The 23,659-nt window shown below is 42.2% G+C and overlaps 1 protein-coding gene and 1 pseudogene across 2 annotated transcripts in view; both read right to left on the bottom strand.

Annotated features, from left to right (window-relative positions):
- The window catches only part of LYPD6 (LY6/PLAUR domain containing 6), a 166,575-nt gene extending 162,114 nt beyond the window's left edge, over positions 1-4,461 (bottom strand). For both annotated transcript variants that reach the window (XM_009182209.4, XM_009182208.3), the window contains exon 1: positions 4,217-4,461. The gene's annotated coding sequence lies outside the window, so the exon portion shown is untranslated. The remainder of the gene's footprint in view (positions 1-4,216) is intronic.
- Positions 4,462-9,100: 4,639 nt separating this feature from the next.
- Positions 9,101-15,325, bottom strand: LOC110740864 (annotated as a pseudogene).
- Between the last annotated feature and the right edge of the window lie 8,334 nt (positions 15,326-23,659).

Below are 23,659 nucleotides of genomic sequence, written 5' to 3'. Positions count from 1 at the left end.
TTTACACAAGCATTACCACAGGTGAGTAATGTGTTGTGCCACAACATCACCACGGCTAAGATGTCACTAGGTGATAGGAATTTTTCAGCTCCATTATACTCGTATGGGACCACCATCACATAAGTAGTGCATTCTTGACCCAAACATTGTTATGAGGTGCATGACTGTATTTTCCTTCTTTAACTCTAATACATCAATCCCTCTTTTCATAAAAAAAAAAAAATTGTGACTTGCTGTAATCTGTGCTTACTTGAATATCCATCTCCCCATCATCCACAGGGACACTGGCCTGGTTTCTTTGCCCCCAGTCCTTCTGGAAACCCTTCCCCTGACTGGATCCCCTAAAGACACCAGCCAATGCCCCAGCAATACCCCAGATTGCTGTCACATACACACCAGGCTTCTTCAATATACCTAGGTGAAGGCCATCTAGTCTTGGCGATTTATCTCTAACTAGTCTGCTGATTAGGTCTGGAATATCCTCAGCACTTGCCACTTCTTGATCTATTACCTCCAATGTGCGTATTGCTTGAGAAAGCCTGGGTGTAGGAATATTACTCAGCAAAAACAGAATTCATTTACACTCTGTTTTATCTCTTTTTATCTCCCAGTACATCTTTGGTATGATTAAAGACGAGTAGTTCCACAATCCTTATTTCACAGTATTTAAGGGACTTTCATTATTGTTTTGGAAATCCATTGCAAGGATTTTTTTTTTAACAAATTCACTTTTGATTACCCCATTTCTAGTATGCCTGGGATCTGTTGCCCTTCATAAGGTCAAATTAATAAACTGACCCTTCGAGTTTTCCTTTTTCATTATATGTATCCAAGTAAGCTTTCTTTTTCTTTTCTTTACTTTCCCTGCATGTTTTCCCTATGTGTTTAGTGTTTTACAGAGCTTGGGTACAAGACTTGTTTTTCTTACCACTTTTGGGTTCCTATAAGGTAATTCATATGCTCCCCACTTTCTTACGGGTAAATTATTTCTTTTCATTTCTTCCCTAACATATCAGCATTGAATTCCTTTTTAGAGACTGATTATACTCTTGATGTCTTTCTTTGGAGTCCCCTCTTCCATTAGAAGTCTTAATTGAATTGAAATACGTATCATTCATCATTACATGCTGCAATCTGTGTTACATATGGTAAGCACTCTGAACATTTCCTGAAAGAATGTGTGATACCAACAGCTAACAATAACGGGGCATTTGGTAGGTGTCAGGTCCCATCCCAAGCATTTTAAATGCATTGTGTCATTAGATGTCAGGCACCAGATGGTAAACTTCACTGGCAAGGAGTTTGCACATGTATCCCTAGCATCTAGAGCAGAGCTGGTACATAATAGGCAATCACTAAATATTTGCTGCATGAATAAATTTTAAAAACTGCATGAGGTAGGTGCATTATTCATGCGTTACACATAAGAAAACCAAAGCACAGAGAAGTTCAATCATCTTTTGAAGTTCCACAGTTAGTATATGTTAAGACAAGAATTGAATCCAAAGCCCGCATACTTAACCAAGACTTACTACTAGTAAGCTCCACACTTCACCACATTATTGCAAATGAAATTAATCCCATTAATAGATATTATGCAATAACACAAGTAAATACTGTAAGCAATCATATTCCAAGAAAAGATTTGCAAATGAGTCCTTAAAAAATAATCAGATAGACAGATATCTTTATGCTTCTTATTACTAGCTTTGCAAGTAAAAATATGATTTCTCTTTAACCAATGTCTTCTGCTACATTTGTACACAAGTCAATGAGGATTTCAGGACTTTTGATAAGTGGGTGCTTTTTGTGTTTCCAGAGCAGTTCTGATTTTATTTATCAATTGTGTCAATTCTCTTTAAAAATAATAGCACTAATGAGATACTCATTTATTGTTTCTATTGTTACTTGTCTACAGAGCTTACAAAGAGTGTGTTTATAAAATAGGAGACTTACCTATTTCTCACACATCTCTCCTACTGTTCCTTGGTTTTTCTGAAACATTACCATTAGGACATCGTCCTTTTGGGTTTTGATTGTATGTACCTTTAACAACTCATTAGCAAAACTAATGTATCTCTTTGAAAAGGGTAGCTGTCTAAAATCATTCTTAGTTTTCACCTTAAATCTTTATCAGCCCTCACGTTAGTGGGAGCTAAGTGATATTTACAGACAGCAAAGCCTTTTGGGGATGACTCATACTGGTCCCTCAAGCTACAGGTTAAACACTAAAAAGGTGCAGAAATCAGAAGTAGGTAAACACCAAAAAGGAAGGAAGGAAGGGGAGGAGTGAGAGAGGAAAGAATTTGAAAAACACTTGACTTTAAACTCTTCTATTGATCTTGGAAAAGTCAATCTTTGAAAGCCTCAGTTGTTTCATCTGTGAAATGGGGATGATAAAGATATGATTTCCTCAGACACTTTAACAGCAGATTTCAATGTGCCATATAAACTATCCAGTATGATACAACACATGGTATGGTTTTTTACTTGACATTATTTGCCTAAAATCAGCCCCATTTATTCATTATGTACTGTAAACATTCACCTTACAAAGACTGTCAACAGTTTCAGAGTGTAGCTTCATCAACTGTCTGTCTTATTTGGTCTGGAAGCATTTCCATTATTTTTAACCCAAGGAACCAATTTACAATTTCTAACAAGCTTTGTGTGCCTACAAGCTCAGCAAGCTTACTGTGTGCTCTCAGGACCAGAGTTCTATAAACATCTATTTAAGCCTCTTTTAAGTCCTGTTTCAGTCTGGTGCCTTTGGTCGAGGTGGAAACTAAAACTGAAAACAGATAGATGTTTTACATTTAAGTGGGTTTAACACAAATGTGCATTAAGCCATTTCATGGGCGATTGCACAAATATCTTTTGCAAACTTGGTACACGTGAGCGCATATACAGTAACCATTAATGTCTTCTAGAGAAATAAGGTGCAGATCCCAAATTTTAAACAGCTAGCTCAAGTTCCTCTCACTCGAAAGAAAATGTAATGGCTTTAAGGGAATTGCTCTAATAATATCATGGCATCTGCAATGGCTGGCCAGAGCAGAGCAGAACAGAGTGTATGTCACCGCAAGTCAATTTAACAAGAAATAAGCTTCCCCCTGGAGAATCTAAACTCCCTTGCCTCCCACAAAGAAAATTGAATTTTGGAGGTCACACCTTGGGTAGGTTACCAGAGAAAGAAGCTTAACATTCTTTTTGTCATATGCTCTGGGAAGTCAATGCTGTTCTTCCAACAAGTCACTACCAAAGACCCTCTTCCATCCCCCTAACCCCCACCCAATTCTCTCCCCCCATCCCATTATAACAAGTCTTCGGAGTCCTCTAGGAAACAGGATGTGATTGTGACACTTGAAAATGCCAAGGACCACACCGAAGGCAATCATGCTCAAACACCAAGTTTTGAGCCTCGCAGTGAGGAGCAGGGCAGATACCGGGGCGGGAGAGGGGACTGGAGGAGGGCAGCCGCAGAGATGGTGAGGATATGGTGGGGGTCAGAGTGAGTCACACCGTCAGACAGCGAGCTTTAGGTTGTAACTGAACGCTTAGCCAAATGTGAATCAACCGAACTGCTGTTACCAGAGAGAAAAACAGGTCGCCAAGTCAAGCCCAGGCCAAATCCCAACTCTGTGGGTGGATGGCCCCTTCCCCGAGTCGTCGGGGTGAATGGCTGAAAGGCCTAGCGTGGTCTTGCAGCTGCGGGGAGGTACCCCCAGCACACTACACCTCCCTCAGAAGCTCCGGGTGAGCGCAGCAGGGCCACCGCCACCGCCCCCCGCCCCGCAGCAACATGTGGGGTGCTGCCAGTCCGCCGCCCTGGAACTCCCTCCAGCTGGAGTTCCTGGTGGACGCATGCTGGGCCGTGGGAAGATGCTGAATTACTACTCCTGGGAAAGGTTCCTCCAGCCTTGAACTTGGCAGCTCCTGACCTTTCCATTCCACCCTCCGCGCGCCAGCCCAACACACACGAGTACACACGCCCCTCTGGACCCGTTAAGGCTGCGCGCTGGGCTCTCTGCCCACTCGGAGCAAAACGCCAGAGGCCGGGACCCCAGTTCCTCTGGCCCCAGGGGGCTGCCCTAACACTGGGTAGTTCCAGCGACTCAGCGCACTCCCCGGCTTGGCCAGGCCCCGCCTGAGCCGGGGCCGCTGGCACCAACCCCCTGTTCTTTTGTGCTCTCCCGGGAAGCCCGCCTCTACTCACCCGGGCTGCGCGCGGATTCCGGCCGCCAGCTGCAGCCCGCTGCCCCATCCCACGAACACTGCGGCGCCCCCAGAGTGTGCAATGCGGAGCCCCGCCAGCGCGCTGCCGGAGCCCGGGAGCTCAGGGAGGGAGCGAGTAGGAGGGAGCGAGGGAGCACGGCGGGGAGAGGCGGGGGGCGGCTGGGGGCGCGCGCGCCACTCCCACTCGCGCCGGGCACTGGCCGCCGCCCGCAGTCGCTGCCGGCCCGGCCTCGAGGGCCGCGGGACCAATCAGCGCGTGCGGGGGGAGCGGAGCCCTCCGCGGGGCGCGCTCATTGGCCCGGCGCGCGCGACCCAACTCCAGGAGAATCGGCCTGAGTGCCAAGTCTGCAAACTCTGGCCCGCGGGAGCCGACCGCCCCGCGCAGGTGGGGCACCGGGGCGCCGCGCTCCTGCCCGCAGGGTGAGCGGAACTGGAGAGATTTGGGACCTGCCTGGGAAGCCTGTTCCCAGTGAGCGTTGGAAGCGAGCAGTGTTTGCTGAGGGTGCACCGATTCCTTCCTGTGCGCGACCCCCTGCGCCTCTCCCTGGCCGCCAGCCAGGCGGTTGCGTGGGTGGCAGGAGGCCCGGCAGTGTGAAATGACCCCAGCCATCCCCTGGGCCCCGCGAAATACGTCGGACCGCAGAGCTCAAGAGCAACTGAAGCTCCTAACCCAGGGCAGGCAGAGACCACTTGACGTTTGCAGTAAAAGACCCAGGCTGCTGGGCAGAGGATGGAGACGGTGGGAAGAGCCAGGAAGGCAGGTCTTAGAAAGTGGGAATCCGGTTATGGGTTTTGGTGAAAAAAAGTCCAGGGCATAATACTGCCACCCTCTGCCCAAGCCTTTCTCCAGGTAAAGCCCCTGCAGCCCTCTTGGGACATATTGGTTTTTCTCTTCCTTGTTGTAAATCCTGTCTGACCCCCCTGGACGTTTCGATCTAGAGTCTTAGAGTGGAAGTGGGTCATAGTCCTACTCTCAGAGCAGCGCGGGGGCCCGGCGGGGAGCCGGGGTGACCAGGTCCACGGGAAGATCTGGAGGAAGGACTCCGCGGGTATGCCCGGGAGTTCTGAACCAGCGTCCCCACCGCCGCCCTGAACTTGGCTTGCAAGTCTACCTTCGTGAGGGCGGCCCGCCCTGTGGCTATTTGTCCATCCTTGAGACCCCTTCACTTTCTCCTTGGATTTTCTACCCCTGGAGCATTTTCTCAGGCCTCTCCTGAACCACCCTGCCTCCGATCTTCCAAATAATCTATCCATCTCGACATAAAAGCATTCTTATTCTTTTTTTAAACTTCCTTACCCAGTCCCTCTTTTTGGAAGGGCCTAGGATAACCTGTTTTTGATCGACAGCTGGTAGACCTCAAAGTTTTTCTGTTAGTTTATGTGCACAGGCTTGCCCAAGCTCAGGGTTCAGGTAGGCAAAAAACAGCGCCCCCTCAAGGTGGAGATCGCTGCCGCGCTGTCTTCCTGCAGGGCTCAGCGGGGTGAATGAATTGAATATTAATTAATCAACCTGAAATTGGAAATGTCCCTCCGTGTCTAGGCAGGTTACCTCTGCGGGTTAGCATCTACTAATGAGGGCATGTCCCGGGTGTCACTGCTGACACTCATTTAGTTTCCAGTTGGCAGTTCCAGTCCATGTACTTACTCACTTTATTTAAAAAAAAAAATCGGTGTATAGTTTAGTGAAAATACTCATATTTGGGCTCAAAGTGAAGGTTAACGTATTAATACAATTTATGAGAGCCGAGCTCCTGGTAGAGATGGAACCCTTAGGATCTCTTTTCAGAAATATATTTTCAAAGAAGGCTAGAAATATATGCATATGAAATGTCTGCAGTGGTTATCTCTGCATGTTGGGATAATGGATGGTTTTCTTGTTCTTTATGGTATTTTCTAAAGAATATTAATTAAAAAATTTTTTAAAATATGTTGACTACCAACATGCAACACTCCTCAGGCATCAGAAGAGCGAAAATGTTAAATCTTCCTTCTGCTTTTCCCTTCACATCTTATCAATCGCCCAGTCCTGTGTTTCTGTCTCCTAGGATGACTTCCAGTTCCATCCCTCCCAGCATCTCTATTTCACTGCCAGACCTCATCATGCCTTACCAGCGCTTCAGCAACAGGCTTTCACTGCTCTGCTCTCCAGTCGGCCGCACACTGCCCTCTCTATTCGAGAATCACTAATGTAATCATGTCACTTTCAAGCTTAAAATTCTTCAGTCCCCCAACCCCACTTTTAGGAAGTTCAAATAGAGCCTGGTTGGCAAGGCGTTTCCTTCCCAGTCTGTTCCCAGCCTTCTACATTGGTCTTGTCTTCTGTCCTCACACTTATGCAGGCAGGCTGGTTCTACTCCACATACAACTGTCTGTCCATGGACCTTCACACACCCGTGTCTAAGATTTCACAGTGCTAGAATGCTGTCCTTCTCTTCCTTCTCAACTATCTCCTGCCTCAACAGCAATTCCTATCTTTGCTTCAAGATTCACTTCAAATCTCACCTTTTTAAAAATCAAGTCTTCGAAACTGCCAGGGCAGAATTAAGCAACGCCTTCTTCATACTCCTGGAGTGCACGAAGAGAGAGATGCACTTAATTTTTTTTTTTTTTAATTTATTTTAAGCCCTTTCCTTACCACTGCCCAACACAGCAGAGTGCCATCCTCTGTTTCACTGCTGCTGAGTCTGCCAGCTCACATTTACCACAGTTGGTCTCACCCTGCACCTTCCCAACCTGCCCAGCTCTCACTACAGATCTGTTTATTGATTATTTTGTTGTTGTTTTGTTTATGTTTTTGCTTTTGAGACAAAGTCTCGCTCTGTCGCCCAGGCTGGAGTGCAGTGGCATAATCTTGGCTCACTGCAACCTCTGCCTCCCAGGTTCCAGCGATTCTCATGTCTCAGCCTCCTGAGTTGTTGGTGCCCAGCTAATTTTTGTATTTTTAGTAGAGAGATGGGGTTTCACCATTTTGGCCAGGCTGGTCTTGTACTCCTGACCTCAGGTGATCCGCCCATCCTGGTCTCCCAAAGTGCTTGGATTACAGGCATGAGCCACCATGCCCAGCCTTGTTTATTGATTATTTTTAAAGCAGCCCTTCCTGATTTTTTAAATTAATGTATATTTTTATTTAAATAGCTCTGGAAGTACAAGTGGTTTTTGGTTACATGGGTGAATTCTATGATGGTGAAGTCAGATTGTAGTGTACCCATCACCCGAGTAGGAGAGAAACACTTTAGATCAAATAGTCACATGAACAATTTCAAACTGAGATAGGCATGAAGACACTACTACACGTACAAAAAGAAACCTGGTTCATTTTGAACATGTGTCAATCACACTTCTTACCACATTGTGTTATCCATTTATCTATTTATTGCAAGTTCTTGGTCCCATCATATGAATCTATATACCCCCATGTAGAACACAGTGCCTGGTTTATAGTGGGTGTCAGTAAATATTCTAAAATGAATGGGTAAATAAATGAATTGGTATTTGAAACCCCACGAGGCATTTTATTTCATGTGTTTACATGCAACTATTACCCAAAATTGAAAAGACATTAGTTCCGTGTTTTAAAAATTATTAGATCCTTGTCTCATCTTTCTTAACTCTAATTCGTGTTTTCTGCACAAATTATCTAATGTCTTCTTATTTAATTTCACATTTAGGAGATATACGTAATTATTATTTACATACATGTAGATAATCTGTTATTGCTAGGAGGAATTCTTTTTTTTAGAAATTTTAATATATAAAAATTGAAGGTTGAAATTGCAAAGCCAAAAGCACAATACATAACAAAAAGCAAATCAATTGGACTTTCTAAAAGTTAAAACATTTTCTCTGCAAACAACTCGGTTATGAGAATAAAAAGACAAGCATAGACTGGGAGAAAATAGTTGCAAAGCATACACCTGACAAAGGGCTTGTAGCTAATACATACAAAGAACTCTCAAAACTCAACAATAAGAAACCAACCAAATTTTTTTAAATGGCCAAAAGATTTGAACAGAGACTTTACCGAAGAAGATATATGGGTGACAAATAGCACATGAAATGATGCTCAATATCATTAGTCTTTAGTGAAATGCTAATTAAAACTGCAATGATAACTTCTAGACACTTATTAGAATGTCAAAAAAAAAAAAACCTGACAATACCAAGTGTTGATGAGGCTGCAGAGCAACTGAAACTCTCATACAGCACTGGTGAGGGTGCAAAATGGTTATGTCCGCACTAAAAATAGTTTTGCCACTTTTATAAAATTCAATATACACCTAACCATATAACCCAATAATCCTACTCCTACATACAGACATATATTGTTTTATTTCACTTCACTTCATTGCATTTCAAAGATACTGCTTTTTTTTTTTTTTACAAATTGAAGGTTTGAAGTACTTCTGCATTGAACAAGTCTATCAGTGCCATTTTCCCAACATGTGCTCACTTTGTGTTTCTGTGTCACATTTTAGTAAATCTCACAATATTTCAAACTTTTTCATTATTATTCTATTCATTATGGTGACCTGTGATCAGTGATCTTTGTTGTTACTATTGTAGTTGTCTTGAGGGGCCATGGACCGTGCCCAAATAAGACAGCAAGCTTAATTGATAAATGTGTGTGTTCTGACTGTTACGCACCAACAAGCCATTCTCCATCTCTCTTTCCTCCAGCCTCCCCATTCCCTGAGGTGCAACAGTATTGAAAATAGGCCATTAATAACCCTACAATTCCCCCTAAGTGTTCCAGTGAATGGAAAAGTTGTATGTTTCCCACTTTAAATCAAAAGCTAAAAATGATTAAGCTTAGTGAGGAAGGTATCGAAAGCTGAGATAGGCCAAAGCTAGGCCTCTTGTGCCAGTTAGCCAGATTATAAATGTAAAGGAAAAGTCCTTGAAGGAAATTAAAAATGCTACTCCAGTGAATACAAGAATGATAAGAAAGCAAAACAGTCTTGTTGCTGATACGAAGAAAGTTTCAGTGGTTCAGATTAAAGATAGCTAAAACATTCCCCTAAGCAGAAGCCTAATCCAGAGCAAGGCCCTAACTCTCTTGACTTCTATGAAGGTTGACAGAGGTGAAAAAGCTGCAGGAAAAAAAAAAAGTTACTAGAGGTTGGTTTATGAAGTTGAAGGAAAGAAGCCATGCCCCTAACATGAAAGCACAAGGTGAAACAGCAAGTGCTGATGGAGAAGCTGCAGCAAGTTATCCAGAATATCTAGCTAAGATCATTGATGAAAGTGACTACACTAAACAGCAGATTTTCAATATAGACAAAGCAGCCTTCCATAGGAAGAAGATGCCATCTAGTAATTTCATAGCTATAGAGAAGCCAATGCCTGACTTTAAAGCTTCACAAAGCAGACCAACTCTCTTTTTAGGGGCTGATGCAGCTAGTGAAGCTACCTTATTTACCATTCCAAAAATCCTAGGGCCCTTCAGAATTATACTAAATCTACTCTGTCTATGTTCTTTAAATAGAACAATGAAGTCTATATGACAACACATCTGTTTACAGCATGGTTTGCTGAATATTGTAAGCCCACTGTTGAGACCTACTGCTTAGAAAAAAAAAAAAAAGATTTATTTCAAAACGACTACTACTCATTGACAATTCACTTACTCATCTCAGAGCTCTGATGAAAATGTACAAGGAGATTCATGTGTTTCCTTGCCTGATAACACAACATCAATTCTGCAGCTCATAGAGCAGGGAGTCATTGTTGGGGTGATCAGACCCAACACCAGGTCATGGGGGCGAAGAAGTCCAGTGGAGTCAAAGGAACGAGAAAAACACAGTTTGAGAGAGAAAGTGGGACCAGGGGGCCATCAACAGCGCAGAGGCTGCAAAAGCCCTGAGCTCTGGGAGCCCACACTATTTATTGGTGCTCAAACAAACAGGTGGTGAGGATGTGGGGGTTGAAAGGAAACAGTGTATCAAGTGAATGAAAAAACATGGCTGCTTGAGATAATGGGAGTGCTAGAAGCAAGGAGCCAGCAAGTCTAGCAGACATCCAAGCCCTGCCTCAGCTTCTCTCCCAACACTGAGCTTTTCTCCCAACATGCCCCCTCTTCTCTTTTTTGTAAAAACCACCACAGCTATCATTATTACTAGCATAAGGTGGCCTCTTTTTTAATTAATTGAGCAAGGCAATTGCAGGCTGTATAGCCCTTAATTGCCTGTTGGTGATCCAGCTTCATTTTTCTTAGCCCTTTATTCAAAATGGAGTTACTGTGGTTCAAATGCTTCCCACATATCTCCCCTTTCCCTTTTACAAGAAGACCCTTAATCCTAGGGGTTACATAAGGATGAAGGTCCATTTTCTGTACTTCTTCATGCTGAATAAGGATGATGATACTCCTGCCTACCTATTAGGGTCTCTTGTATTCAGGGTAGAGAGGAGTTCAGTCAGAAAGCATTGGTCTGTTAAGCAACTATAGGTAAAACCTTGGTGTTCCAGCAGTTTCTCAGCGTGGCTCATACTGGGGGAACCCAGTCCATGGTTGGGATCCATGGGTCCTTCCAGTCTCCTGTTCCATGGTGGCACACATCTTGAGGGTATCTACATGGTGGTTTATCTCCTGCAAAAACACAAGCATACCCTCACCCCCACGTTAGTAAATCTACTGAAACAGAAGCAAAAACTTTTGTGGCTGTAGCTGGGAGGCATGCCATTGCTGAAACCTTTGTAACTCAGTTTCTGCCTCTTTGGTTAATTACCAGGGTAAAACTTACTATTGATAACAAGAAGCAGGTCTCTTATAACAGAAGGCACAGAGTAAGCAAATTAAGGCTTAAAAGCAATCCCTCAACCTTCAATTTGCACTGTACAGGTGCTAGATGCTGTGGCTCATGATAGATCTTCAGATGTTGGGTGGGCACCCACACAGGCATCTGATTGTCACCTGGAGAGACATAAATCCTCTTCCCCATAAAATTGTCTTTCCTTTTTCCTAGTTCTTTGTATGTGCATCCCTCCACCATATATCTTGTCCAGCCTTTTTATTCTTCTTTTGTCCTGTCAGTTGTTGTTCAGCTGCAGTCATGGGTTGATCTTTTTGTAAGCTTAAAAAATTTAATATTAATAAAGTTAAACACAATTGTATATGCAGTGTCTTATATTCCTGGTCCCATCCCTTTTGCTTTTGTATTTGAGTTTTTAAAGTACGATTAGCTCTTTCCGCTATTGCTTGTCCTTGTGAGTTATATGGAATACCCATAGTATGGGTAATATTCCATTGTTGAAAAAAATGTAGCCTTGGCTTTATTGAAAGGGAGTAGAAGTTTGGATTTGATTGGAGGCTATAATTAACCCTGCTACATTTACAGCCTTTTCTAAGTATTTGTAGTACAACATCAGTTCTTCCCTAGTTTCAGCTGCACACAGAATATCATCCATGGAATGGATGATATAACATTTTTTAAACTGTTCTTTAACTGGCTTAATAGCTTTCCCAACATAAGTGTGACAAATAATCAGACTATTTAGCATGCCTTGTGGTAGTACCTTCCAATGGTATCTGTCTGCTGGTTCTTAATTTTATGGCAGGAACAGTAAAAACAAATTTTTCATAATCTTGGGCAGCTAAAGGAATGGTGGAATGGTAAGAAAAAAAGTAATCCTTCAGATCTATCACTATGAGAGGCCAGTATGTTGGGATCATTGCTGGGGAGGGCAGCCCTGGTTATATCATGCCCATGGGTTGAATCACAGCAATAAGAGCCCTTAAATCTGTTAACATTCTCCATTTCCCTGATTTTTTCTTAATGACAAATACAGTAGAATTCCAAGGGGAGAAAGTAGGTTCTATATGTCCCTTTTGCAATTGTTCCTGCACCAGTTCTTTTAAAGCCTCCAGTTTCTCCTGTTTCAGTGGCCATTGCTCCACCCAAACCGGTTTGGCAGTTAGCCAAACAAGAGGAATGGGAGCCGGAGGCTCAACAACAGCCGCTCCTAAAAATGACACCCCAGTCTGGTCCAATCTGTTTGCCCTTTTAATTCTAAAGGTTCTGATTGGCCATTTTTATCTTTTCCTAGTCCTTTTCCGAGGCGATATTCCGTATTTTTCATCACTTGTCTACTATGATTACTATATTGATCCATAGGAATAGATATTTCAGCATCCCATTGTTGCAATAAGTCTCTACCCCATAAATTGACAGGAATAGATGTAATGATAGGCTGAATTGTCCAGTCCCGACCATCCAGCCCTTGACATGGTAAAATCAAAGAACTCTGAAAAACTTCCGAGGTAGCTCCTACTCCAACAATACCAATGGATGCCTTTTGCTTAGGCCAGTGCTGGGGCCATTGATTTATAGCAATAGTAGAGACATCGGCTCCAGTATCTACTACTCCTTCAAAATCTTTTCCCTGAATAGTTACTGTGCAAATAGGTCTTTTGTCAGACACTTGATTAACCCAATACACAGCCTTTCATGCTGGATTAGTATTACAAAAGCCTCCTGTTCTTTTCACTGTGCTGCTTCCTAATTTTATGTAAGGTAACAGCAACAACTGAGCACTTCTTTTTCCTGGGGAGGCAGACCACGGAGTCAGGGAACTAATAATGAATTGAATCTCTCCAGTAGAATCAGAGTCAATTATTCCCGTATGTATAGTAACACCTGTTAAATTTAGACTAGACCTTCCAAGTAGTAGATTGACTGTTTCTGAGGGTAAGGGTCCCCTAACTCCCATGGGGAGCTTCTTTGGTGGCTCCCCAGGAAGTGTGAACTAAAAGATGAGTTACACAGATGTTTACAAAACACAACTGGACATTTTCCATTGTTTTGGGATAAACCAAAATAAACTTTAAAGTTTCATTTGGAGATTTCAAAGCTGAAAATGCTTTCAGCAAATTCTTAGATCTTAAGAAAGTGCTTTAAATCTTAAGAAAGTATGTTTTGTCCATTGTTTATAAAATCATTTACCTTTCTGATCTAAAAATTTTAATACTTGAATTTAATAGGTTTTTCTTCTGGAAAAGTTCTTTGGCATTCAAGTAAAATCAATACTTTTAGAATAGTCAGCTGCATCACACTGGAATGACTGCTTTAATTTCTAAATCATCAATTAGTGTAACCCAGGGATACTGACGGCCTTGATACATAATTTAGTCTTGTCATCATAGTGTGTAGAAATCAGATCTTTGGGGGGGTAACATCTGACCCCATTTCTTTTTACCACAATGGTTCCTGCTACATTGTCATAGACTGTTTGATTAAGTTGAAAAAACAGCAGTGTGATGAAAGCAGGGAAAAAAGAAGCAATCAAAAAAATCTTGATCAAAGCTCATATAGTGGACATTGTAATGCTAACATTTGAGAAAGGAATCACTAAAACCCGACTTAGTACAATAAGCACTAATGTATCACATGTCACAACTCGAAGCCCCACCAAGAACTTCCCTGGGGTAGCTCCACCTGCTCCCCAAATGCAAATTATCTCATAAAAACAAACTAATAATCTGTATATAAGAGCCATAACCATCATTTTCTGCAAGTCTTCCATTGATGTCTCTTCATCTATTTCTTCCATTATATGGTGCATAGCAAACTTAGAGCTATCCTTTATCCCACTGTGGTGCACAATGCTGAAGACAATGGTTGCTTTTACAAAGAAGAGAATAAAGAAATCCACCATTCTTGCCATAAATCTGTGGCCCAATGATGGAATAACATATTCTTTGCCTGCCTGTTGCCCAGTCTCACTTGGGCTTCATGAAGGGGCTGCAGATCCTACCTTCCTCAATGGAGTGGCCCAGACTAATGCCTGCACATGAGGATCCCGGGGTCCCAGGCCCATGACTGGAGCAGGGGTGCTGATGCCAGCAGCTGCCCCAGGGTCAGGCCCCACAGCCCAGGGCTCAGGAAGTAGAAGGGATTGCAATAGCCCAGCCACGGGAATGGCGGCACCATGGCCTACGGGACAGCAGCGCCACATGAAGGGAAGCTCTGTGGGGTTTGGGGGCTGCAGCAGGTGGGGAAGGTGGCCGGGCCACTGTGCCAGGTGAGGTAGCCACAACAGGACTGCTGCAGCCACTCGTCCTCTTGCCGGGAGCACCCACAGGTGCTCAGCTGCTCTGGCTCTCCTGCAGCACCACGGCTTTGGATGCTTCACACCCCGCCTGCTCCTGCAGCCCCTCACAGGAGCTAGAGGTCGCCTCCTGGCTCCTCTTGAGCCTGCCAGGTGGCTCTGACCTGTTAGCAGTTGTGGCCCTGGGGGCCGCTGCAGGGGCATGGGATGACGGCGGCAGGAGAACCGCTCAGGGAAGGGAAGAGCTCGTGGTCCCCTATGCCCTCGTGGTGCCCCGGGAGGGCAGCCTCTGGCTTCCTTGGGTCCCTCTGCCATCATCGCCTCAGCAGCACCCTCCATGGTACCTGTCATTGCTTGGTCTTTATACACCTTTTTTAAAAAGTCTCTTCCAATTCTCTCCCATTCATCCAACTCCATAGTCCCCTGTTCCAGGAATCATGGGCTAAACTGCTTTACTGTACTAAAAAGTGATAACAAACTCTGAGTACTAACTTTTACTCCCCAACTTCATAAAAACACTTTAAAAAAACTTAAGTAAGCAGAATGTCTGCTTTCACTTTGTCCCACTGTTACCCTGGCTCTTCTGAGTGCTCAGCTTTCCCACAGAGCTTTTTTTAGACATCCTCAGGTATCCTTTGATGATGTATCCTTCACTTTCACACGCTCTGGCATTCCTTCACTGGGATCTTTGTCACCCCATGTTGGGCAGCCAGGAATGTTGGGGTGATCAGACCCAACACCAGGTCATGGGGGCGAAGAAGTCCAGTGGAGTCAAAGGAATGAGAAAAAGACAGTTTGAGAGAGAAAGTGGGACCAGGGGGCCATCGCGAGTGTGGAGGCTGCAAAGGCCCCGAGCTCTGGGAGCCCGTGCTATTTATTGGTGCTCAAACAAACAAACAGGTGGTGAGGATGTGGGGGTTGAAAGGAAACAGTGTATCAAGTGAATGAAAAACATATGGCTGCTTGAGATAATGGGAGTGCTAGAAGCAAGGAGCCAGCAAGTCTAGCAGACATGAAAGCCCTGCCTCAGCTTCTCTCCCAACACTGAGCTTTTCTCCCAACAAATCATTTTGACTTTCAAGCCTTATTATTCAAGTAATACATTTTGTAAGGCTATAGCTGCCTTTGATAGTGTTCCTCTGATGGATCTGGGCAAAGTCAATTGGAAGTCTTCTGAAAGGATTCACCATTCTAGATGCCATGAAGAATATTTGTGATTCATGGGAGGAGGTCAAAATAGCAACATTAACAGCAGTTTGGAAGTTATTCCAACCCTCATGTATGACTTTGAGGGGTTCAGGACTTTAGTGGAGGAAGTAACTGCTGATGTGGTGAAAATAGCAAGAGAATTAGAAGTGCAGCCTGAAGATGTGACTAAATTGCTGCAATGTCATGATAAAACTTTTACATATAAGGAGCTACTTCTTATGCATGAGCAAAGAAAGTGGTTTTGTGAGATGGAATCTACTCCTGGTGAAGATTCTACGAACATTGTTGAACTGACAACAAAGAATTAGAATAGTTCAGAAACGTAGTAGATAAAGCAGCAGTAGAGTTTTAGAGGACTGACTGTGAGTAAAATGCTATCTAATATCATCATGTGCTACCAAGAAATCTTTTGTGAAGGGAAGACTCAATCCATTTGACAAACTTCATTGTTGTCTTAAGAAATTGCCACAGCCACCCCAACCTTCAGCAACAACCACCCTGATCAGTCAGTAGCCATCAACATTGACACAAGACCCTCCACCAGCAAAAAGATTACATCTTGCTGAAGGCTCAGATGATTGTTAGCAATTTTTAGCAATAAAGTATTTTTAAATTAAAGTATGTCCTTTTTTAGACATAATGCTATTGCACACTTAATAGACTACCATATAGTGTAAACATAACTTTTATATGTACTGGGAAACCAAAAAATTTGTGTGACTTGCTTTATTGTGATATTTGATTTATTGAGGTGGTCTAGAACCAAACCCACAATATCTCCAAGGTATATATGTATTTACCCAAGTGGAATAAAAGGCCTATGTTCACACACAAAAAAACTGTAAACAAATACTTATAGCAATTTTATCACCAAAATTTTGAAACCAAAATTCTCTCAGCTGGAGAATACATCAGCAAACTGCAGTACATGCATAGAATGAAATACTACCCAATCATAAAAAGAATGGACTATTGATATAAATAACATTACATATCTCAGATGCATTACGCTAGGTGAAAGGAAATAGACTCCAAAGACTAAATACATACACTGATTAAGAATGGCAGAGCAGCAAGATAAAAGGACTTAAGGTTTTTCATAATGGTGGAGCCACTCTCTGAGTTCTAAAGATCTATATTTGCATTACGCAATTGTTTAAATTATTGTCATTTCAGATTTCATGCCACACACAGCTATACCTTATCTTACCTAATACAATGAGTGTGTGAAGTAGTCCATTAATGAAAATTCCACTAAATGTAGGCTTTGTGAAAAGAGAAACTGTGACTATCTTATTCACAAGTATCACAATTTCCTCCCACAACACCATTACACAGAGTGGGTATTCGATAAATATTAGTTAAATGATTAAACAGATAACAATGAAAATAAAGTTAGGGTTTTATAGGAATATAACAAAATTTTACATTCAGATGAGCATGTTCCCCTTCAAAGTAGTGACTTTGGCACATTACATTTTTCATTCCAGTGATGCTGCTTTCATTTGAAAATATATTCCCTCTCCTATTTCTGCGTATTAAAATATTGCCCATTCTTTAAGTAAAATTGTTTTTCTTAAATAAATTATTGACTTTTGTTCTTTCTCTCAATGAGCCAACAATAAATTTAACATGTCTTAACATTTTATTCATTTTTCAATATCCCAAGTAGTGTCTAATTTATCTTTTTTCTCTAACAAATATAAGAAGTTTATATAACAGGCACAGAGTAAAAATAAAAATTCAGATTCTATGCAAAGCTTGAGAGACTTTGGCTCAAAAAACCATCATATTTCCAGATGTATCACTAAAAGTAATTTTCATTTATTGGACACTGATGGTTGACATTAAGCTCTTGAAATATCATTAAAATATTTCCGCTCTAACCAGTTTGCACAGTCAAGTGACTTTTAAAAAATCATTTACAGCTAAGCTGCTGTTATGGAATTTATTATAAGAACTCAGTTTTCTCTACCAGTTTTTATACTAGGAAACAGTAATCCTGGCTACCAGTAGAGACCCCTTAGTTGCTTTAAGACATCAATCAGTTTTATACCTTGTTTCTGTCACAGAGCACTTTTGTGTAAACACATAGACCATCCTACATGGGATTGACACTGTAATTCTTCAGCTAAATAAGCTTTTGTCCTAATGACCATCTGATAATAAAAATATTGGGGGTTAAGGTGAGGAAGTTAAGGGAGATGGGCAGATATATATAAGCTAAATAGGATATTGTAAAGAAAGTCTAAAAGTTTTGTTACCTTTATTTTTTCCAGTTTCTATCACTGCACTTGAGATCGAGTATAGTTTGAATTTTTCCCTGTGATCTTATTTCTGTACTCAGAGCCAGGAAACGTGAAATGGGTAAGATTTTAAGACACTGTGTTTCCACCATCCCATCAACTTTTTCCTTTACCCCCATTGCGGATGCCTATAATTCTGCCATCAGAGCAAATTTCCTTAGTCAGATGGCAAAGAGGGTTTATTCTGAATTGAGTACTAATCTGAAATGTCATAATGGCTGCCTAGGACACAGTGCTCATAGGGATCATGAGGCCAATTTGATGGATCAGTTAACCCACTTTTATTTTAATTTTAGGCATGTGCAGATTGAGGTAGTTGGGGTATCCAGATAAGATTACCCAGTGGGCAGTTGAATATGCAGGTCCAAAGTTCAATAGTGACAACAGAGATAGACATTTGAGACTTAAGTATAAAGTTGAACCTCTCACTACTCTCCACTTCTATCCATAATAGACAGGGTGAGCCACTCATGCACTTGTTTCTTCTGAGTCCAGCTTGTTTCTCTGTACACTGGTGATCAAAGCCACCACCAACAGATAGTTGGAATCAGATATGAAAAACAATCTTCATTATAAGTTGTATTAGGTTGGTGCAAAAGTAACTGCGGTTTAGAATTACTGCATGTTTAGCACTCTGGGGGCTAGTACAACAGGACAGTAGTTAAGGAAGTGTGTATGATAGTAAGTTCATTATTCAAGTGACTGACCACGTTATCTAAGTTGGACAAAGAAAGAAAAAAATCAGGAATAAACTTTAAAATGATTTTTTCCTCATGAGTCCCAGTAAAGTGATTACTGGGCATAGTGATGCCCAGGTACTGTATTTTCTCGCCTGGTTTCCTTAGCTCTTGTAAGGGTATTTTCATGCATAGATACTTGTTCAAATTGATGTTTCTGCAGGGAGATGGACCTGGAGAATGCTATTATGCCATCTTCCTGAGGTCCCTCCCAATCCCAAGAATTGAAACCAATAGAATTCCCCTGTATTGTGCTAGCCATTTCTGGGATCAGGCATACTTTTCTCTCCCTATGTTAAATATGATTGAGAACAAGCAAAAATTAGCCTACCTCTTTGCTCCATAAATACCTGCTCCTGTGCACCTATTTAAACTGTTTTCATTTTGAGAATAACAGCTTCTCATGGAGTGAGTACTTCAAGATCCTCACATTACTGGGCCTTCCAATCTAAAAGTATCATGTTACAAACTGCCCATTCCAACCAGTCCATTTCACAAGGTTTTAGGAATTCAGGAACTATCTAGTTTGTCTTTGTAAGCCTAAGCTGAAACTTGAAAAGAAACCTGGAGTATAAGGATAACCTTTCAATCACTTAGCAAATTCCAGTTTTTTTGTTTTTGTTTTTGTTTGTTTGTTTTTTGAGATGGAGTCTTGCTCTGTCACCCAGGCTGGAGTACAGTGGCGCCATCTCAGGTCACTGCAAGCTGCGCCTCCTGGGTTCACACCATTCTCCTGACTCAGCCTCCTGAGTAGCTGGGACTACAGGCGCCTGCCACCATACCCAGCTAATTTGTTTGTATTTTTAGTAGAGATGGGGTTTCACCACGTTAGCCAGGATGGTCTCGATTGCCTGACCTCGTGATCCATCCGCCTTGGCCTCCCAAAGTGCTGGGATTACAGGCATGAGCCACCACATCTGGTCACAAATTCCATTTTTGTTAAGTATCCCTCATAATCTCATACAGATACATGGACACACCTCTTACAGTGAATTCCTGTATCGTCTTTGCTACTCTCAGCAAGGAACTGCACGTGTGTGCATGAGTATGTGGTGGAAGTGGTAACCTCCCACAGATTTCAAGTCCTTTTTCCTATAGTTAAAATGCAGGTACCATTGGGTGGGTAAAGTTCTGAGTGAATTGCTTATCAAGCATGAGCCAGATTTCGACTATTGTGTTGTGAGTAAGCCCACTCTCTACTGGGAAGTACTTGGGGGCTAAAGTGCTTGCCTGTATTTCTTCTGCAGATATCACACCTTGTCACCAGCCACCCCCACTGTGAGAACACCCTGCAGGCATCTGTTCCCTTTGAGTAAATGCCACCCTCCAAAGTGTTTTATTCTTTCTACAGGATAAAACATGCTTTGCGCAAAGTCCATTCCTGATTCCATGATGGGCACACACGCCAAAAAAACATTCTTTTTAGAAGTAAATAAATGATCTAAAATACAGAGGATACAAAGTTTTGTGTTTTTCCCACTGGCTGCATCTTATCAAAGGAAAGATTCTTATTGCTGAATTATGAACAACTGATGGTGTGCATTAATTAAGTTATTGGAGTGAAAAGAAAAAAGGGAAAACTAGTAAGTATTTTGGTCAGCAGACACAGGAGCCTTTCCATGCAACAGAGTAGAGAAAGCCTGGTAAGATGTATTTTGTTGGATTTCTTCAGTGTTTGCCTGGGGCAGTGCAACCCCTGTCTTTGAACAAGGTCAGGTGCATTGTGCATGCCCACGATTTAAAGAGCATTGAAAGATTCCTGCAGGGGGTGTAACCCCAAGAACAAATGGCTCTGTGGAGGAGAAGGGACCCCACACAGACTGCCTCTTTATCTCCCAAAGGTAGGGGCCCTGCAGGCTCTTAACTCGTGGGGGTGGGTTAACACCTGCTCCCAGAAAAAATGTACTCAGGCTATCTGGTCACAGGTAGCTGACTTCCTGATAGGCAAGGCTGGAGGCCCCTTTCATGGGGAAATTTTCTCTCTCCATATAAATGCAAAATGGATTGTAGAGAACTGTATTATGTTTTCCAAGTTGAAGGTCAATAGGCACTAACTCTCGAAGCACGTAGCAAGGAAATCCCCCCATGAAAGTGTCAAATATGTGTACACATTTGTATGTTGTATATAGTTGTCCATTTTTTTATTTCAACATTACCTTTGGATATATTTTTTTAAATCATTATGGTACACTTGATTAAGTAATTAAGAAAATTTGGGATACCTGGAGTAAATCAATCGGATAATTGATATTTATATTGAAGCTTACCGTGTGTGGCTACCAGAAAATATGTCATTTAGGGAATACTTTAATGACAAGTCATGGTCCCTGCTTTTAAGCAGTTGGCAGATTATTTGGAAATGGTGCATGCACACACATAACATTTCTAGCAAATCAACAAGTACCAACTTGTACAACATACCGCAGTATTAATAGAAGATATCAATGCTCAGGCTCTGTCAAGTGGAGGAATAAATAGGAGTTAATCAGGTGTCTTCCACAAGGATTTCTCATGTTATTGTAGAGGATGTGGATCTCACTCCACAGACTTGTGCTTGAAAGAAATGTCATTTATTTACCATTTTCAAATGAATTAACTCAGATTTTTATAATGATCAAAAGCCAGTGAATTCACCTTTCTTCTGTGAACACATAGCAATGACAGATGAAATATTTTTAAAAAGCAGGAAAATCTAACTAGGCTCTGGTTCAAGATAAACATCTCTGTGGACCAGAAACAAAAAAAAATCCCATAAATCGTGGGTTGTCTGGGCTCTGGAAGTAGACACTGGTGACTGAGAGTTTGGTCCCTATGGGAAAAGGAGTTTTAAATGTGAGTGAGACCTGGAGCAGAGCCAGGCTTCCTATGTGATGCCAGAGGCGAACAAGGCTCGCTGCTCTATTACGACTATGGCTTCAGATGAAGCTGCAAGCCTGAAGAGACAAAGGGCGAAGACCAAGTGTGACTCCCAGGAACTGAGCCAGCACTAGGCAGACTTGGTAATGGATCTGCTATACTCCACAATGTCCCCTAGGGGCAGTACATCCCAAGCTGGATTGTAAACCTGATTCTGGTTTAGGAGTAAAAGGGCTGGCCTAGGTAAAGAAAACCACCAAATTCTTAGGGAGGGAAAAGTTTGAAAGGGATGCTCAAAATGAGCCTGCAAACCAAAGTTCCAAAACACATGAAGAAGTCTAATTTCTCAAAGGACAGCCAAGGAACAAGACTTGGTAGTATAATTCAGAAAGAGTAATTCACCCAGATAAAATTTATTTTAGAGAATAGCCTGAAAATAGGCCAGAGTAAATTTGTTGAGGTGGTTCAAAGACATAATAAAGGTATTTTTACATTAAAGAAATAAATTATGGAACATAAATAGGCAGAAATGAAATATTAAATCACATCATCAGTTCCTACATTGTTGGAAGAGCTGGGAACCAGCCTATGTAATAATCAGACTCCTTCCCCTACCTCGGAAGGAACGATAAATCTATGAGGCTTACCTAACATTATAAAATGAGTGAATGATCCCTATGGTTAGTCCGTCCTGGTCACTGTTACAATCCTCATGTCTAGGCTCTTACGGTCTTCCATGATGACTGAGCTGCTTGAGTTACAGGTGGGCAGAGGTTATACTGAAGCTGAGACCCCTCCTGTTCAGAGCTGAGACTTCCTACCTTGCATCTCCTCAGAAGTCATGTCTCTGAACAGAAAGCCACCAAGAAGGAGGACACTTTCTCTCTTAGAATATTCCATTACTACTGTATTTAAATATATAGCTTCTCAGGCTGGGCTTGGTGGCTTAATGCCTGTAAATTCAGCACTTTGTGAGGCCAAGGTGGGAAGATTACTTGAGCCCAGATATTTGAGACTAGCTTGGGTAACATAGAGAGATCCCATCTCTAACCAAAAAAAAAAAAAATTAACCAAGGGAGGTTGCCAGTACCCAGTACCTGTGGTCCCAGCTACTTGGGGTGACCGAGGCAGGAGGATTGTTTAAGCCCAGGAGGTTGAGGCTGTGGTGAGCCATGTTTTTGCCACTGCACTCCAGCCTGGGCCTCAGAGTGAGACCCTGTCTCCAATATATATTTTTTATATATCAGATATATATCCAAATATATAACATATATATAGTGTGTGTGTGTAGGGGAGAGAGAAAGGTTCTCAGGCCCTACTCAGAAATTTTGATTCCCCAGATCTGGGGCAGGGCTTAGAAATTAGCATTTCTGACAAATTCCCTTATAATTCTTGTGCAGCAGGCCCATAACTTGGAAAACACTAATACTGTTTATAATCCTCATTTTTCAAGTGATGAAATCAGGCAGAACCAGAGAGAACAATACTTGCCCAGGTCACACCGTTAGTTGTTGTTATAATAAAGCCCAACCCTTTTTTTAATGCTCATTTTGGGTTTAATTCTCTCCTGTTTGTCTAGTTTCTTGGGTGGAAACAAGTAATTGATTTGAGACCTTTTTCTAATATAGGGGATTAGTGCTGTAACCTTCCTCCTATGCACTGCTTTAATGGAATCCCACAAATACTGATATCTTATATTTTCATTTTCTTTCACTTCAAAATACTTTTTAATTCCCATTTCAAATTCTGTTTTGATCCATAGATAATGTATAGGTGTGTCACTTATTTTTCAAATACTTGGAAATTACCCTCCCTGGACCACCCTTGGAAACTGTTTCTAGGCAATAAGTTGGGGGCACTTATAGGGCTCACCTCATTTGTTTCCTGTCTCTCAGATATCACTGGTCTTCATTGCCTGATGTCCAATGTCCTGAACATGTTTGCTTCACATATTTTGTTCAAGATTTTAGTTGTTTCAGGTGGGAGGGTAAATCTGCTCCTTGTTATTCCATCTTAAGCAGGAGGCCACTCCAGCCCCTACCTGGCCCCACAACATAGCTAGAGGGTCAAAGCAGGGCCATGCCACAGCTCTGTGTCCATACAAGATCCTCTCAGGGCAGTATGGTGGCCCCTCCCTGCTCAACCTCATTACCCTAATTTCAAGCTTCCTTCTGCTGCAGGGAAGCCTGGTCCTGCCTGCAAAGGGGATGGAGCTCCTTGAAGAAGGAACTATGTTTTCTCCAGCAGCTCACCAATGCCCAGTATACACTA

The sequence above is a fragment of the Papio anubis genome, chromosome 10 (assembly GCF_008728515.1).
Source record: "Papio anubis isolate 15944 chromosome 10, Panubis1.0, whole genome shotgun sequence".
In the NCBI taxonomy this organism is placed as follows: domain Eukaryota; kingdom Metazoa; phylum Chordata; class Mammalia; order Primates; family Cercopithecidae; genus Papio; species Papio anubis.
The sequence above is the reverse complement of the archived record's forward strand: the minus strand, read 5'-3'. Positions and strand labels throughout refer to the sequence as shown.